The sequence below is a fragment of the Eurytemora carolleeae genome, unplaced genomic scaffold (genome assembly GCF_000591075.1).
Source record: "Eurytemora carolleeae unplaced genomic scaffold, Eaff_2.0 scaffold39, whole genome shotgun sequence".
NCBI classification, from domain to species: Eukaryota; Metazoa; Arthropoda; class Copepoda; order Calanoida; family Temoridae; genus Eurytemora; species Eurytemora carolleeae.
In genome coordinates, this window is record NW_019396056.1 from 230,586 (window position 1) to 247,818 (window position 17,233).

The 17,233-nt window shown below is 32.6% G+C and overlaps 1 long non-coding RNA gene across 1 annotated transcript; it reads right to left on the bottom strand.

The window, feature by feature from the left end:
• Positions 1-7,614: 7,614 nt before the first annotated feature.
• LOC111707141 (uncharacterized) lies at positions 7,615-16,822 on the bottom strand. The gene is made up of 2 exons (XR_002766384.1): positions 16,745-16,822; positions 7,615-7,688 (listed from the first exon to the last, which is right to left on the bottom strand). It is a non-coding gene; the product is annotated as an uncharacterized LOC111707141 (long non-coding RNA).
• Positions 16,823-17,233: the final 411 nt, after the last annotated feature.

Below are 17,233 nucleotides of genomic sequence, written 5' to 3' on the forward strand. Positions count from 1 at the left end.
AAAACAGAATCTTTCAAGACACTGCCACCCTTTTTCGAGTTAAAATTATGTTTATGGTTGATAAACAAAATTTTACGTTAGAATTTGCTATTTATCCTAACAATGTTTAAAAATGTATTCCAAAGCATATTTGTTAAAACAAATTCGAAATATAAGGAAGACGATTTTTCCGACTCAAATGCCGTAGCCTTTTCTCAAGATACGTGTGTACACAAGATCCATTTCCGCCATGAAGTACACACATGTAACCCTCGCTTCTTCTTTCCCCGCCTCACCCCTCTATAACACATCCCAGTCAGTCAGGTTAGGAGAGTTGGGCTGGTAACAGCTCCGACACAGGGAGCCTCTTGACTCCTTCATGCTGACGATGCAGATACTGAGCTGGCAGCAGGTGTGCTTATACCTCTGATCTCCCTATTAACTTCTTGAGAAGCTTACTTAGAAAACTTGTGCACGGCTCTGACCGAAGTTTTCGCTATCTCGAGTTGCATTGCCTTAGTTCCATTGATAAGCCCTGTTATCCCAGTTCCTGTTGATCTGCTCCACCAACATGAAGCTCTACAACACTCCCATGAAGTACCATCAAATATCCATCATTAATTCCTTTGTTAATTTCTAAATCAACCAATTTTAACTCCGTCTTAAATGCAAATATTTCAAAACACTCGTTTTTTTAAATAAATGTTAGAAATATCCATTTTAGATCTCTTTATTTTATTATAGTGACTTTTAAAGTCAACAATATTATTTTTTTTTTGCTAAAGTTTGAGGCACAACAGTTTAAATGTGTTCGTTGAAAAAAATTTCAGATAGATTTTTTCTTAAAAAAAACAAAAAAACAAAAAAACATTAAAAATTCTTATTCCAAACAGTGAAATAGTTTAAATGCATCAAAATATTTTCTTTTCTCTAAAAAATCTTTTATCTCTAGGAAGAGAAAGTTACGTACATATGTTTTACAAGATATTAAATTTCTCGCATCTAGATGAAAAGCAACTTTTTAAAAAAAAGTAACAATCTAAATATTATCCCACAATTGTTGAATCTTGTCACGGCCCTGCTGGGATAATCTAGCATTCATCCTCAAACTCAAAAATTCCCACATCGGATATCGAGATTAAGCGTCAAGATCAATGATAACATCTTTTTTTTTCTCAGTAAAACACTATGACAAAACTTACCAAGTTTGACTATATTGGGTCGATACTAAATTAGACTAGAGACTAAATTCAAAGTCCAGGCCTTGGTTTAGTCATTTAGAATAAAATATAAAACAAATAAATTATCATTTTGGGGTATTTGTCCTTCTTTTGCGTAAAATATTTATTTTTTCTGTTTGTCAAATAAACAAATTCCCTTTTAAAAGAAGAAAAAAAGCACAGCTGATGAACTTCAGCTTTCCAGCCTTTATAAAATCTGTTTGTCAAGTACTTATATTTCTAGCAACATAAATATTATACAGTGTAAAGGGAGTTTACACCAATCCTTCTAATATAACATACATGAAAAGAGATGCATTAAAGTGTCAGTTTACAATAAAGGTAGGTTTCAAGTTAAATATAATAAACGAAAATAAACCGGAAAAATAAAAGGTTTATTATATCCATTGAAGGGGATACATTATATTAATTAATCGTTTAAAAAATAAAACTTATTCCGTTTGAAAATTTTGGCATGGATAATAAAGAGATCTGATCTTTTCATATAAAATTATGCTAATGCTAGCTGCATTGTGAAGATAAAAATTTTGCAAAATTTATGTTCTGATTTTTATCTTTGAAAAAATTGCATAAAAAGCCAAAGAAAACATAAAAACATGAAAACATTTTACGCTTAAAAATGAAAAATTATTTTTTTAGTGTTTGTACTTCGTATCATCTCTACAATTGAGTTTTGTGAATTCTTTAGTTTTTCTTCTTGTTTTAACAATGAAATCTTTCATCGAAAAAAAAGGTATTTTGAGTTTTTTTTAAAACGGAAGTAACAACTATTTCCCTATTGCAATCACTGAATAAGACTTAGATGACAACATTTGAAATCATAATAATGTGTTTTTCCAGATTCGTTGACCACAAAATTAGTTGGCAAAAGAATTTTTCAAAATAGTTTTTGTTCGTATTACTAAATAAAAATCAAAAAAGATATATAGCTTGAACTTCTCTGCTTGGCTTTGAAACTATTATATGGCTCAAACCAAGCTAGTTTCTTGGGTTTTAAACTATTGTACTGGTCGAGGTTATAATGCAAGGAAAGTTAATTACAGTTGCGTATACTCTCTGGGCTGAATTTGTAACCAAGAATAGATGCATCAGTGTTCGTTTAGTATCCGAGGAGGATAAAAGCATTGAATTTTTCATTGATTTTTTATGTGAAAGATGGATCCTATGTCAGGCTGTGACATCCGTCTTGTGTTTACATTACCGCCTAGAGACAGTACACTGCAGTACAAAAGATGCGTACACCTGTGAAATAACTTTCCTTGCATTATAACCTTGATACTGGTTAGTCCCCTCTTTTCGGCTTTGTAGCCATTATACGGCTAGAACCAATGAGTTGCCTGACTGTGCAACGAACTATTATAGAATGGTTTCTTAAAACTTTGATGAAAACTTTTCATGACATTCCTGAGGAAGAACATTAACGAATAAATATAGTTTTATATTTTTCTCTTTCTGGTTAATTTAGAATTCAGGGCTCCTCGCACCCTCTTTTTACGCCAATCTTTTTATTAGATTTTTTTCCGATTTGTTCATAAAAGAAATAGTGTTCCGTGTAACCATAATACTAGAAATAATAAAGCCACACAAGAAAGATATTTGTATTACTGCAATGAATGCAAAATGCATAATTTCTTGGTCGAAGCAAAATCTTTACCTCTTATTCCTATTTCAATTTGTGCACTTATTTTAACAGTTTTTAAACATCCAGAGTTTTTAAACTTTCTGGAGACTAAACAAAATCTGAAAAGTTAATTAAACTTAATTAAAATTGTATTTTCTCCAAGTTTGCTTTTAGAATAAGCCAAATCTTGACTCTGATAGAAGTTATATGCTTGAGCGATTTTTAAAATCGTTGGTTAACGACAGATTGAGTTTGCTTCGTTTAGGTTTATAATTCTACGCATCAGAGTCATGATTTTTCATTAAAAAATTTTAAAAAAATAGAATTTTGAATTACGTTTGGACTTCATAGCATTTTGCCGAGCCTTCTGAAACACACAANTACTATTTCTAATTACACCTAAACCCCCCTGGAATCCTGTCAATGGGTTCCAATCAGCTCAGCCAAAAAGAAGGGAAAACAATATTTAGTTGTATTTCTACAATCTACATAGTTCTACAATCTACATAGTTCAACAATCTACATATTTCTACAACCTACATAGTTCTACAATCTACACAGTTCTACAATCTACATAGTTCTACAATCTACATAGTTCTACAATCTACATAGTTCTACAATCTACATAGCTCTACAACATACATAGTTCTACAATCTAGATAGTTCTACAATCTACATAGTTCTACAATCTACATAGTTCTACAATCTACATAGTTCTACAATATTCATAGTTCTACAATCTACATAGTTCTACAATCTATAACATATATCAAAAACAACTTTGAACCAGCCAGCATATATCTGGTAATATCTGATAAAAATTCCATTTCAATGTCGGAAACATTTTTTGAAAATACGATATTGTAAATATTGGAGATATAAAGAAAGGACTCACAAAAAAATAATAAATAAATCTGAGCCATTGTTAAATTATAAATGCTAGGGTTACTATAGGTCTCACAGAGGCAAATATTTGCCAATTACTTGTTAAAAAACTGAATCTGAAACAATTTCTTTATAATTGTAAATTGTACAATGTGCTTACTAAAGTATAAGTGAGTTTGTGAGGTAATATCCAAAACCAATGGGTTGCGTAGCTTTAAAGTCTATCCGGTCTAAACAATGCAACTTTTCGTAGCCGCTAGAATCTCTTTGGGGTTCTACAAAGATCAAAAAGAAACCCCGGGGTTCATTTTGTCGTAGGTCACAACCACGTTGGCGATTGGGGACTGTTTATATACAATTTTCTTTTAAATGAAATCATAAATGTAAATCATATCGACTAATTCCTTATTTGTTTTGTTTCACTCTTCACTCATTTTCGTTTTTATATATCACTTCCTCAAGATGGACTATAGAAGAGACTTAGGTTGGTATGTCCGATTTACCCCCAGTTAAAGGATACCTATGTAAATCTGGGATGCTCAGGTATATGTCTCAAATCATAAATGGCTAAAATGTTCTTTTTTTTTCGTATCTGACATGCATTCTACTTTATAAATGCGGGTGATCATTCCCTTTAATATTCTTGAAAGCTGTTCTACTAATGAGTGAATTAAATTCTATTCATGTTAAATTCATAAACGTTTGTCGGAAGAAGGTCTGTTTACAGTCTATACAGGAACTAAACTAAACAAACAAATAAATATCTTGAATGAATATAAGTGTTTCTATACAAAGTACATTTCACCTTTGTGAAGTTAAACTTTAATATCGGAGAAGAAAAGATATTTTGAATATTTCAACATAATATTTGATGAAACGCCTTGAGTCTTCAGAACTTACAGCATAATTTCAAGTGACCTTCCATGCATATAAAAAGGAGAGTCCTCGACTCACAACGGTATAACCCTTTAAACCTTGAACTGATCATCTCTAGAACAAATATCGTAGTGTTTATATCTCTTAAATGTGCTGCTAACAATAACTAGGGTTTCTTCAGATAAATAAGGACAAAGTCTGTCAAACAAAAGTTGTTAGGGTACCTTTGGGAATTGGAGATTCCCCTCTTTAAATGTAAGGTCACTTCAAATTACCCTCACAGTCCCTTTAAAGACAGTAAAATAGATTCACCATTTTTAAGATTTTAAAGAGAAAATGAAGAGATCGATCTTGAGGTGACTTTATGGAGACCGAGGTTTCGTGATGGTTTTATTATTTTCATTTATACAAATCTAATTGTAAATATAGATACATTAGTATAAGAAGCGGCTTCTTGGGGGGGGGGGATGCCCCCCTCCCTGGAAACTGGGGGGAAGCTCCCCCATGAAAAATTAGGAGCAAAAGAAGAAAGAGGTCCCTTTTTCAAGAATCCAAATCTCACTTTCCCCCTTCAACAGTTGTTATTACTACACTGTACAGTGTACAGTATGCAAAACATCATATCCTTTCAATAAATTCTCCAATATCAGTTGATTTAATTTTCTGTTTTCAATGGTTCAATTTTGGTTTAGGATTATTTGCAAAAGTTTGCTTAGATTTAATTTTTCTCTTTTATTTTGTCTAAATCCTAGGAGTAGTGCACAACCTCAGTTAGACCAGACTAGATCTTCTCTCGTTAAAAATAATTTATTTCATTCTATCCCTCCCTCGAAAATACTGTTATTCTATTAAAATAGAAACCATAATCTTAGTTACATATATTATAGAGTACTTTAGGAATCCTGAACCCGACTCAACTTTCTTTATTTAAAAAATTTAAAGATATTACATTACCTGCATTACATGTAACAATACTTTATTTTCCTTATGCAAATGTTTTTTAAAATGCAATAAAAAGTAGTATAAATGTTAAAGTTTCCCTTTAAAATGTTTACTGAAAAGCTACTTTTTTCCTCCAAAAACTTGAACTACAGCTGTGTAAATATTAAAGGTTCCTTAGTAAAAATCTTAAAGGAATTCTGAGTGCTCAGCGCCTCATTAAATGTTTCCCTCGTTCTTGATTCTAGAGGGTCAAAGATTTCAGAATTTTCATAGTTTTTCCTGAAAGGCATATCTTTCAATTTATCTAAAGCTTTCCTTTTTCATTTTCAAATTATATGCCCACTGTTAAATGGCCGATCTATCTATCAGCACATCTATCTATTTCATAATCTATCTGCCTTCTTTTAAGTGATCTATCTATCTATCTGTCAATAATTTTGGCAAAGTTCCTCCCCAACAATTACTTTGTATAGTAGACAGCTTTACGAGTTAAATACGCCTATTTCACTAGAACACACACACACACACAAACACTCAATACTTCAACAATACATTCTGCTCCAGATACATTATCTAATCAATATAGAATACAATTGCTGTAAATACAGTAAAACAAACCATTTTCTAATATTTGAAGCTACCGCTTGGAGTTCAAGACAAATATGCCAGCTTTAGGAAAAAAATATGCATTATAGGACAACAAAAGAACAGACAGGACAACAAGAAGAGATATAGGGTAGACATTAGCAACTATAGGACATATAGGACAATTTAAGGACGATAAGGAAAGGAAAGGGCAATAAGAACAATTAGAAGATAAAGATATCAAGTAGTTTGAGGAGAGATATGAAAATTAAAGGACAGATAAGGCGATTAGAGGACAGAGAGGAAATTAGAAGACAGAAACCACATCTGGAGGAAATATATAGCAATTAGAGGACAGATTTAAAATTAGAGGACATATTTAGAAATTAGATGACAGGCTTAGAAATTAGAGGATAGGAAAACTAGAGACAGATAGGAGAACTGGAGACAGATAGGAGAACTGAAGACAGAAAGGAAAACTGGAGACAGATAGGAGAACTGGAGACAGTTAGGAAAACTGGAGACAGATACGAAAACTGGAGACAGATAAGAAAACTAGAAACAGAGAGGAAAACTAGAAACAGATAGGACAACTAGAGACAGATAGGAAAACTAGAGACAGATACGAAAACTAGAGACAGATAGGACAACTAGAGACAGAGAGGAAAACTAGTGACGGATAGGAAAACTAGAGACAGATACGAAAACTAGAGACAGATAAGACAACTAGAGACAGATAGGACAACTAGAGACAGATAAGACAACTAGAGACAGATAGGACAGCTAGAGACAGATAGGACAAATAGAGACATATAGGACAACTAGAGACAGATAGGACAACTAGAGACAGATAGGACAGCTCGAGACAGATAGGACAACTAGAGACAGATAGGACAACTAGAGACAGATAGGACAACTAGAGACAGATAGGAAATGGAGACAGATAGGACAAATAGAGTCAGATAGGACAACTAGAGACAGTTACGAAAACTAGAGACAGATAGGACAACTAGAGACAGATAGGACAACTAGAGACAGATACGAGAACAAGAGAAAGATAGGACAACTAGAGACAGATACGAAAACTAGAGACAGATACGAAAACTAGAGACAGATAGGAAAACTAGAACCAGATAGAACAACTAAATACAGATAGGACAACTAGAGACAGATAGGACAACTAGAGACAGATAGGACAACTAGAGACAGATAGGACAACTAGAGACAGATAGGAAATGGAGACAGATAGGAAAACTAGAGAAAGATACGAAAACTAGAGACAGATAGGACAACTAGAGAAAGATACGAAAACTAGAGACAGATAGGACAACTAGAGACAGATAGGACAACTAGAGACACATAGGACAGCTAGAGACAGATAGGAAATGGAGACAGATATGACAACTGGAGACAGGACAACTAAAGAAATGTTGTCGAGTAAAAGGTTTCCATTAACTTACTGTGAAAGCTTATCATCAATTTTTGAAAGGTTTTTTACTAACTATGTATACTGAGATAGTTTTCTTTGAGTCCATGTGAAGATCAAATTTTATACATACCTGAAATATAAAGAATATTTTAGAAACATTTAACATACAAAATTGATAAAAAAGATGATCTAATATAATGTTATCTGTACAGCGTGCGATGTACAGAATAATTAGTGACTTTTTATTAAAACTTAAGCCTTCGTAAGAAGGAAATTTTTAAAATGTTCAAATCACTTTATTGTAATTTACAATTTAAAATGCACCTTAATGCTTACTTTGAATGAACCGTGTGGATAACAGGTGTAGTATCTAGTGAGATAATACAAAGAATCACTCAACCTCGATTTATTAAAAATCCACGAAACCTCTTTCCGGCAAACAACTTTAAATATAGCAACCTCTCAATATTAAGAGATTAATATAATGAAAGTGGGGGNGGAGTGCGAAAAATGTGATGTACATCCGGCCTCCTTACATGATACATCTGCACATGTATAGTTGTATATATATTTTGATTATATATTTTGATTATGTATTTTTTTGTAATATTGTGAACAATTATTTTTGAACAAATAAAAAATTGAAATTTACTGCTTTTTGTTCAATTTTTAGGTGGGGGCCCAGGGGGGGGCAACATTTTTTTTTCGTGCAAATCTACCCCTGATTTCTGATTTCCACCCACTAGATATTTTATAAAACCTTGAACAAAATTAATAAATTTTTGATAATCATTATCTTGACATATATATAGAGATATTTTGATGATTTCTCTTATTTCAAGGAGATTTTAAGAAGTTAGGGGAACTAGATTCAAGCATGCACGTTCAAAAGTGTTCAGGCAGTCAGGTAGAATATTTTGATAGATAGATAGATATTCAGTCATGCAGTCATTCATATATGTCACTTCAACATGGAATTGAACGTAGATTAATGAAAAATCAAATTTAATACAAATACAAAACTGAGGATATATTTTAAATATGATAATTTAAAGTAAGACCCGTAAATATGCACAACAGCAGACAGAAAGTACGACCCGTAAATATGTTTAATAGCAGACAGAAAGTACGACCTGTAAATATGTACAGTAGCAGACAGAAAGTACGACCCGTAAATACGTACAATAGCAGACAGAAAGTACGACCCGTAAATATGTGCAATAGCAGACAGAAAGTACAACCCGTAAATATGTAAAATAGCAGACAGAAAGTACGACCCGTAAATATGTACAATCGCAGACAGAAAGTACGACCCGTAAATATGTACAAAAGCAGACAGAAAGTACGACCCGTTAATATGTACAACAGCAGACAGAAAGAACGACCCGTAAATATGTACAATAGCAGACAGAAAGTACGACCCGTAAATATGTACAATAGAAGACAGAAAGTACGACCCGTAAATATGTGCAATAGCAGACAGAAAGTACGACCCGTAAATATGTACAATAGCAGACAGAAAGTACGACCCGTAAATATGTACAATCGCAGACAGAAAGTACGACCCGTAAATATGTTCAATAGAAGACAGAAAGTACAACCCGTAAATATGTACAATAGCAGAAAGAAAGTACGACCCGTAAATATGTACAATAGCAGACAGAAAGTACAACCCGTAAATATGTACAATAGCAGACAGAAAGTACGACCCGTAAATATGTACAAAAGCAGACAGAAAGTACGACCCGTTAATATGTACAACAGCAGACAGAAAGTACAACTCGTAAATATGTACAATAGCAGACAGAAAGTAAGACCCGTTAATATGTACAACAGCAGAAAGAAAATACGACCCGTAAATATGTTCAATAGAAGACAGAAAGACTCTATTTGATAGACAGGCATACAGACAATATGCATGAAAAGCACTTGCACACATATTTTTTTTTATTATTTTAAGGTGAAATTTTGATTTTTTAAAGATATACTTGAACTGAAATGTCGATGGGATAAATCATCGTCAAAAGATAAAATCCAAAGTATTAAATTTCAGAGTTTATTTTAAGTACACAGTAATCATCGCATTTTTTAGCTTGCTACGCTGAATAATATCTAATATTTATAAATAAACATGTTTATATTCGGGAATTTAAAAATTTTGAGATATCCTACGTCCCTCCTTTATCAGGGTATAATCTTTTTTATTAATCTTTAATGCATCAAAGAGAGAGGATGGGGGGGGGGGAGAAATTTCAAACTTTAGAAATTTTTGAAAACTTTTTTTAATGTATCAAAAGATTGTTTGAACTTTATTTTGTGCTTAAAAGATGATTGTTTCCACTCAAAGGATCAGATGAATGTTAAAAAATCAGATACTCTTTTCAAAACCTAAATCAAAGCAGGTTTAAAAGACAAGTGGACAGACAGGTAGATAAACAGGTAGATAGAAATGTAGATAGACAGGTAGATAAACAGGTAGATAGACAGGTAGATAGACAGGTAGATAGACAGGTAGATAGACAGGTAGATAGACAAGTAGATAGACAGGTAGACAGACAGGTAGACAGACAGGTAGATAGACATGTAGATAGACAGGTAGATAGACAGGTAGATAGACATGTAGATAGACAGGTAGATAGACATTTAGATAGACAGGTAGATATACAGGTAGATAGACAGGTAGATAGACAGGTAGATAGACAGGTAGGTTGAGAGATGTTGTGTAATCAGGAAAGATAGATATTAATTTTTTAGTCCAAGAACATTTTTGTAATTTCTTTAAGTTTTGTCTGCGTAAATTCTCCAATTACTACATATGGATGTTTTATAAAGATAGGAGAGGAAAAGAATTCGCAATCAAAACAAAGAAAGTCATGAAACGGTGTATTACGCGTTAAACGGATTTTTGTATATTATTTTCGTAAATAGATACTGTATGACCTAGTAAAGGAAACTTACAGTTTAATACGTTTATCTACAGTGTGTTTTATAAAATATACCATTTGACAGACATTTGCTGTCTAATCTAACTAAAGAATTAAATCATTATAAGATAACGATTTTTAAGAAGTCTCCTAGCTTTGAGGCACCATCAGATATGCAGCTATAAATGTATTTTTTACTTTTTTTCTGAATAGTACATCCTTGACTGAAAGATGGCTAGGTGTGAATGATATTTTATCCACAAATATTGCGGAAATTTGTTTAGGATTTCTAAAGTATACAACTTTTTACATCACTTTTCAAAATATTGAAAATTTTTATTTTTATCCCTCAACATTGAAATAGAAAATTTAATATAGAAATCGTGAGTTCTTCCAACATTTTCATCAATTATAAGGGAGTAATCAAAACTTTAAAATGGGGGGGGGGTATCAAATTTATGACGACTCAGAAATTCTGCGTGGTTATTGATCTTTTGAAGGTTTTTTAAAGGATGAGATGTTTTCGACAACACAGTCCAGTTCTGAACAAACATTTTATTGAAAAATATCTCATTGGTTAAACATGGGGTATAAACCATTCAACATGTCCGCCGGACCGCCATTTATCGTCTTCATTGGATAATTCCTTTTTAATTAAACCTACACATATTATGATCATGTTTGAGAATTTTGTTTAACAATTAGAAAAGAAAAACCTTTGATGTTGAAAAGTTGATTAATTAAGGTCAAGAGAAAATTGATTTGTTTCAGTTTAAGAGTTTTGTATTGATCAAGACTGCACACTACACTGGTCTCACAAACTTTCCAGCTAATTAGTTGCTTTTCCTTTTATATTCAATATATTATATATATATTATATATTATATTAATATAATATGTTATTCTATGCTTCTATAGTGCTTCGCGCTCTCTAGCTCTAAAATGTTTCTTTAACAAAAGTAACCAATCATTAAGAATTTTGCCAATCACTAATTACTAAAGCTAAAAACGAATACTTTATGGTAAAGTTCTAATCAGAAAGACCCGGAATTAATTAACAAATAATATCGGACTGTTTTACAATCTAATTTTATAAATATAATTGAGGAAACGATAATCACAAAACAGTCCTAGTTCTGCCATTTCCAAAATGGGGTCTGCCTTTTTTGAGCATTTATAGTTGTTAGAGATATTTATGTAAAGTCTCCTGGTTAACTGTCAATTAATTCAGGGTCTATGTGACTGTTGTACTAAAATATACAGGGCATAATATAAATACTAAATCCTTCCGTTGACTTATTCTTGAATATTGACGCAACTTTTCATAAGTCTTTTTCTTTGAGTCTTTTTCACAAACTATGCTTTTCTAATGTCTATATCTTTGCAACCCAAAGCCGTATACCTTAGATATTTCAAACTATGAATTCTTTTAGATGAAAGAATCTTAGTCTGAAATATCAAAGGTTTACACCATCAGGTGGAGAAAAAAATATAGGTATTAGAAAATCAGAGTTTGTTACAAAGACTCAATTCCTTTGTAGAATTTTACATTTTTTTCAAATTTTTTGAAATATCAAAATTTTAGTTAGTCTGAATTTAAAACTTTAGAACAGCCTTACACATTCTCAAGGCCATGTGACTTCCTACAAAAAGTTTGGGATAGATCGGTTCAGACGTTTAGACGATACAAATAACCATACAAAACAAATATATCAAGACATTTTAAATGATTATTTCAAGGTTATAATGAAAGGAAAGTTAATTGCAGTTGCGTATACTCTACGTACACATTGAAACCAGTTCTCTCTGGGTGGAATTTGTAAACAAGAATTGATGCATCAGTGTTTGTTTAGTATCCGAGGAGGTTAAAAGCATTACATTTTGAATATTTTGATAATTCACATAATATGTCATTAATTTTTATGTGAAATATGGATCCCATGTCAGGCTTCGACATCTGCCTTGTGTTTACATTACCGCCCAGAGACAGTACACCGCAGTACAAAAGATTCGTACACCTGTGAAATAACTTTCCTTTCATTATAACCTTGGGTTATTTATTGTTAGTGAACTTTAAACTTGAATCTCTTGTATTAGGGGAAAACTATTTTGATGACGTTGCTAAGTTCACTTGAAAAGCTCAGATCGTTCATGCATATTTATCGTTCTATCTTATCTTCATATTTATTTTATGTTTTGGGACAAAATTTGTTCCATGGTTAGTCTTAATTCTTACATTCACGAGGCTCCTCTCAGCTTCAAATATAGTTATATAAATCTTTAAAATAGCGATATCAAGACTCGAAAAAATAGAAGACAAAATATAACCTTTTAAACATTGTCATATTTATCTAGGTTTCAGGTCTCATTCATTTTGAGCAACCCTGTATCTCTTTTTAGAGATAAAAAAGAAGAAATTTTTATTAAATAACCACTAGAAAAATTTACTGATAACAGAAAGCTTGATTTAACCATAGGATCGTCATATTTTAAGAGTTTTAGGTCGTCTTTACAGTCTCATAGGTAACTATGGTTTTATGTTTGAAACACTTCTAAGTATGGATGCTCTTTTTTCTGTTTATATGTCTGTCAGTTTGTCAATCTATCTGTCTGTCTGTCTGCCTATCTGTCTGTCTCTACTTCTCTTTTTAATATAGATCTATCTTCTGCTAATTAACTTCCTTTATTGTGTGATTTCTAGAGAACAGGAAAATAAAGGATAGACGTTCGCTACTCCCTCTACCCTATACCTAGACCTTCTCTACTCCCTCTACCCTATACCTAAACTTTCTCTACTCTCTCTACCCTTTACCTAGACTTCTCTACTCCCTCTACCCTATACCTAGACTTCTCTACTCTCTCTAACCTATACCTAGACTTCTCTACTCTCTCTACCCTATACCTAGACTTCTCTACTCTCTCTACCCTATACCTAGACTTCTCTACTCTCTCTACCCTATACCTAGACTTCTCTACTCTCTCCACCCTATACCTAGAAACTATACTCTCTAACCTTATCACTAGACTTCTCTACTCCCTCCACCCTATACCTAGACTTTCTCTACTCTCTCTACCCTATACCTAGACTTCTCTACTCTCTCTACCCTATACCTAGACTTCTCTACTCTCTCTACCCTATACCTAGACACTATACTCTCTAACCCTATACCTAGACTTCTCTACTCTCTCTACCCTAAATTTTTTCTACTCCCTCCATCCTTTCCCAAGAAACTATACTCCCTCTACCCTATACCTGGACTTTCTCTATTCCCTTTACCCTATATCTAGACTTCTCTACTCTATATAACCTATACATAGACTTTCTCTACTCCCTCCACCCTAAAACCCGGACTTTCTCTTCTCCTTCTGACCTATACCTAGATTTTCTCTACTCCTTCTAGCCTTTACCTATAGACTTTCGTTACTCCCTCTACTCTATACCTAACCTTATATGCTTGTATTCTTGAAAGTGAATTAAAATAAAATAAGTTGGTAAATGATTCTAATTTGAATTAAAATAAAATAAAAGATAAAATAATCAGATTCAAGATGGTAAAGATTATGTTAGTCTAGCATTATTCAATTAAACTTAGTGCTATTTATATACATGACCACTGGCCTGTGACCAGAGTACTGTATTATGTATACAATATATATTATCCCCATGTATAAAATTCAGTATATTCTTATAATCCCAGATTTTATGTAAAACAGTAGAAATCTGCAGTGTGTACTGTGTACTGCGGAATATTCATATCTTCTGCTTAACACCAGGATATGCCAGGATACTACAGAGTATTCACCAACTAGTGAGTACCAGGAGAGTATTCACCAAATAGTAAGTACCAGGATACTACAGAATATTCACCAACTAGTGAGTACCAGGATACTACAGAGTATTCACCAACTGGAGAGTACCAGGATACTACACAGAGTATTCACCAACTAGTGAGTACCAGGATACTACAGAGTATTTACCAACTAGTGAATACCAGGATACTACAGAGTATTTACCAACTGGTGAGTATCAGGATACTACAGAGTATTCACCAACTGGAGAGTACCAGGATACTACAGAGTATTTACCAACTAGTGAGTACCAGGATACTACACAGAGTATTTACCAACTAGAGAATACCAGGAAACTACATAGTATTCACCAACTAGTGAGTACCAGGATACTACAGAGTATTTACCAACTAGTGAATACCAGGATACTACACAGAGTATTTACCAACTAGAGAATACCAGGAAACTACATAGTATTCACCACTGAGTGAGCACAAAAATAATCGATGACTACTGTTTGTAATATCTGAATGATTTGTTTGGAATTAAATTGATTTGTTTGCGATCCGAGTTGAATGTTACATCTTTCCGAATTTGTATGGACGCTGCGTTCTTCGGTGTGAGTCGTGTTTAACAATTTTCTCCTTATAGACGCAACAGATAGAAGCAAGATTAGTTGCGATCAAAAGCGTTTTTTTATCGCATTAAACCTATACCCCCTTTTATTTTTAGCGAACACTCCCTTTAAGAGGGGGGGGTAACATAGTAGAGAACTTTATTAGATTTTAAAAGGTTCAGAATTTTATATTAAAATGCTTGAAATTTATGTAAACATAAATTCTTTACCCTGAAGCCATTAAAAAAGATTTTCATGGAAGAGGAATTGTCCCAATATTTGATTAATTCAGTAATACAGTATACAGTATACAATTCACACCGGAGACTTTAAATGTGTTTGTTGAAGAAAATCAGTTCGAATGTTTCTAACGTTAGAATTAATGGGTATTATAAAATATCGCTTTTGTATACTTTTCAATTCGATTTTTTTCCTTCTGTAAGATGCAAGGTTAGTTTCTTTTAAAGGAAAATAATTGAATAAAGATCTAAACCTGAATGTCTGAGTTGGACGGATTGACTAATATACTGTTATAGAATTTAATTAAAACTTTGATTTGAAGATTGGTTTAGACAAGCTTATATTATGCTTCATCGAGTTCCTACCCTGCACTATACAGGGTGTTTCACAAATATGGGTTTATTTCCGAGAGCATTATCTATATATGTATATATAAAGTTGTAATCGCTATTTGCCTGTCTGTTAGATTGTTTGTTCGAGAATAACTCGGGAACTTCTGGACCGATATGCCTCAAATTTTGATTGGAGACCTTGGGAAACCCACGGGAATGTTCTTAGCTTGGTTTGGGGATTCTAAATTGACTGGTTCCACTTTTATAGGGAAAAATATTTAAAACCGTTTACGACCAAACCCGGGTAAACGGCTGGAGTAACTATGAGTACCCTGGGCAACGCTGGGTTCATAAGCTAATACTACATATTTCTGATAGTTTTGCGCAACATATTTCTGTAATATTTTTAAAAAATGTTATCCATTTTTTTTATTTAACAAAAAAGCGTTTACTAGTGACGTTATCATATAAATCATGCTGAGATTTTACTGGAGATTTTACAAACCTGACGAGGCATTCGCACTTTTTGTTCCTGGACTTTTCAAAAATTCACGAAACATGATTCAGGGGTTTAAAGAATAATCATAAACCGGGAATAAATATGTGTCCCTGATCTTGTAATTAAAAAATACTACAGTGATAACCAAAAAACAATGGAATAGGAAGACGACATAATAACAATACTTAAGTCAAAACTCGATTATGAAAGTCGTCTTCCTAATTCAGACTTTTCTAGTTATCACTGTAGGATTAACAAATTTTGATTACGGTGGTAGGTGATTGTATCAATACAATTAAGACGACCTTCGATTTCAATTTTGATTTATATCAAGCTTTTAAACAGAATGGACACACCAAAAAATAGTAACATAGAGAAGATATTAATTAAAAACTTCTCTTCAATTACTTAATTGTAAACTTGTAATTCAAAAAAGCTTGATTTCAATAAAAACCTAATAAAAAAGTCATCTTCATTGATATTATCACCTACCACCATATAATCATGCAAGTCTATGTATACTGTAGCACATATGTGCTATATATAAAAAAGTAATCTAATACATTCTTCATATATGTAAATAATAATAAAAGATAAAACGTTTTAAAAATATACATGCAAATTTTATACATGCAGATTTAATTTGGTAATCCAAAATCTAAATTTATTTTACGAATTCTTCAAAATACGGTTCTAACCATCATTGAAAAATGATGTTAACGTTTTATCTAATGCTTGAATATTCTAGTATATCACGTTATATTTTTAGAGGCCCCAAATTCTTACTTTTTCCGTTCTCCCGCCGCGTCTAGAAGCTTCTCATAACATCTTTTTATAGTGTTGCTACATTTAGTAGAGGGACTCAGCATCTTCTTTAGTTGTGTAGATAGTGAAATATGACACACCTCTGCCACAAACCAAAATCAGAACTTAATTTAATTTTTATTCTAAGGAAAAGGGGGGGGGGATACGTTTTTAGACGGTGAAAGGGACTGTACACGTAGTTTAAATTTGATTTGAATGACGGATGTCAGATTCACAAGGTTACCCTTTTAATATATTCATAATTCTATCTAATTTTATTAATTTTAATTCAAGTTTCCATAGAAAGTGACTTGCGCATTTCTGACTCAGAAAAAGTGAAGGAAATAATAGAATTAAATCCTTGTATGCTAAAAAATGAAAATATCTTCCCTATTAATCTTTATATCTACAGGTTTCAAGGAACCGTTGTGAATCGGAAATGCCTAGTTTCAATTTAAAGATTACTTAAAA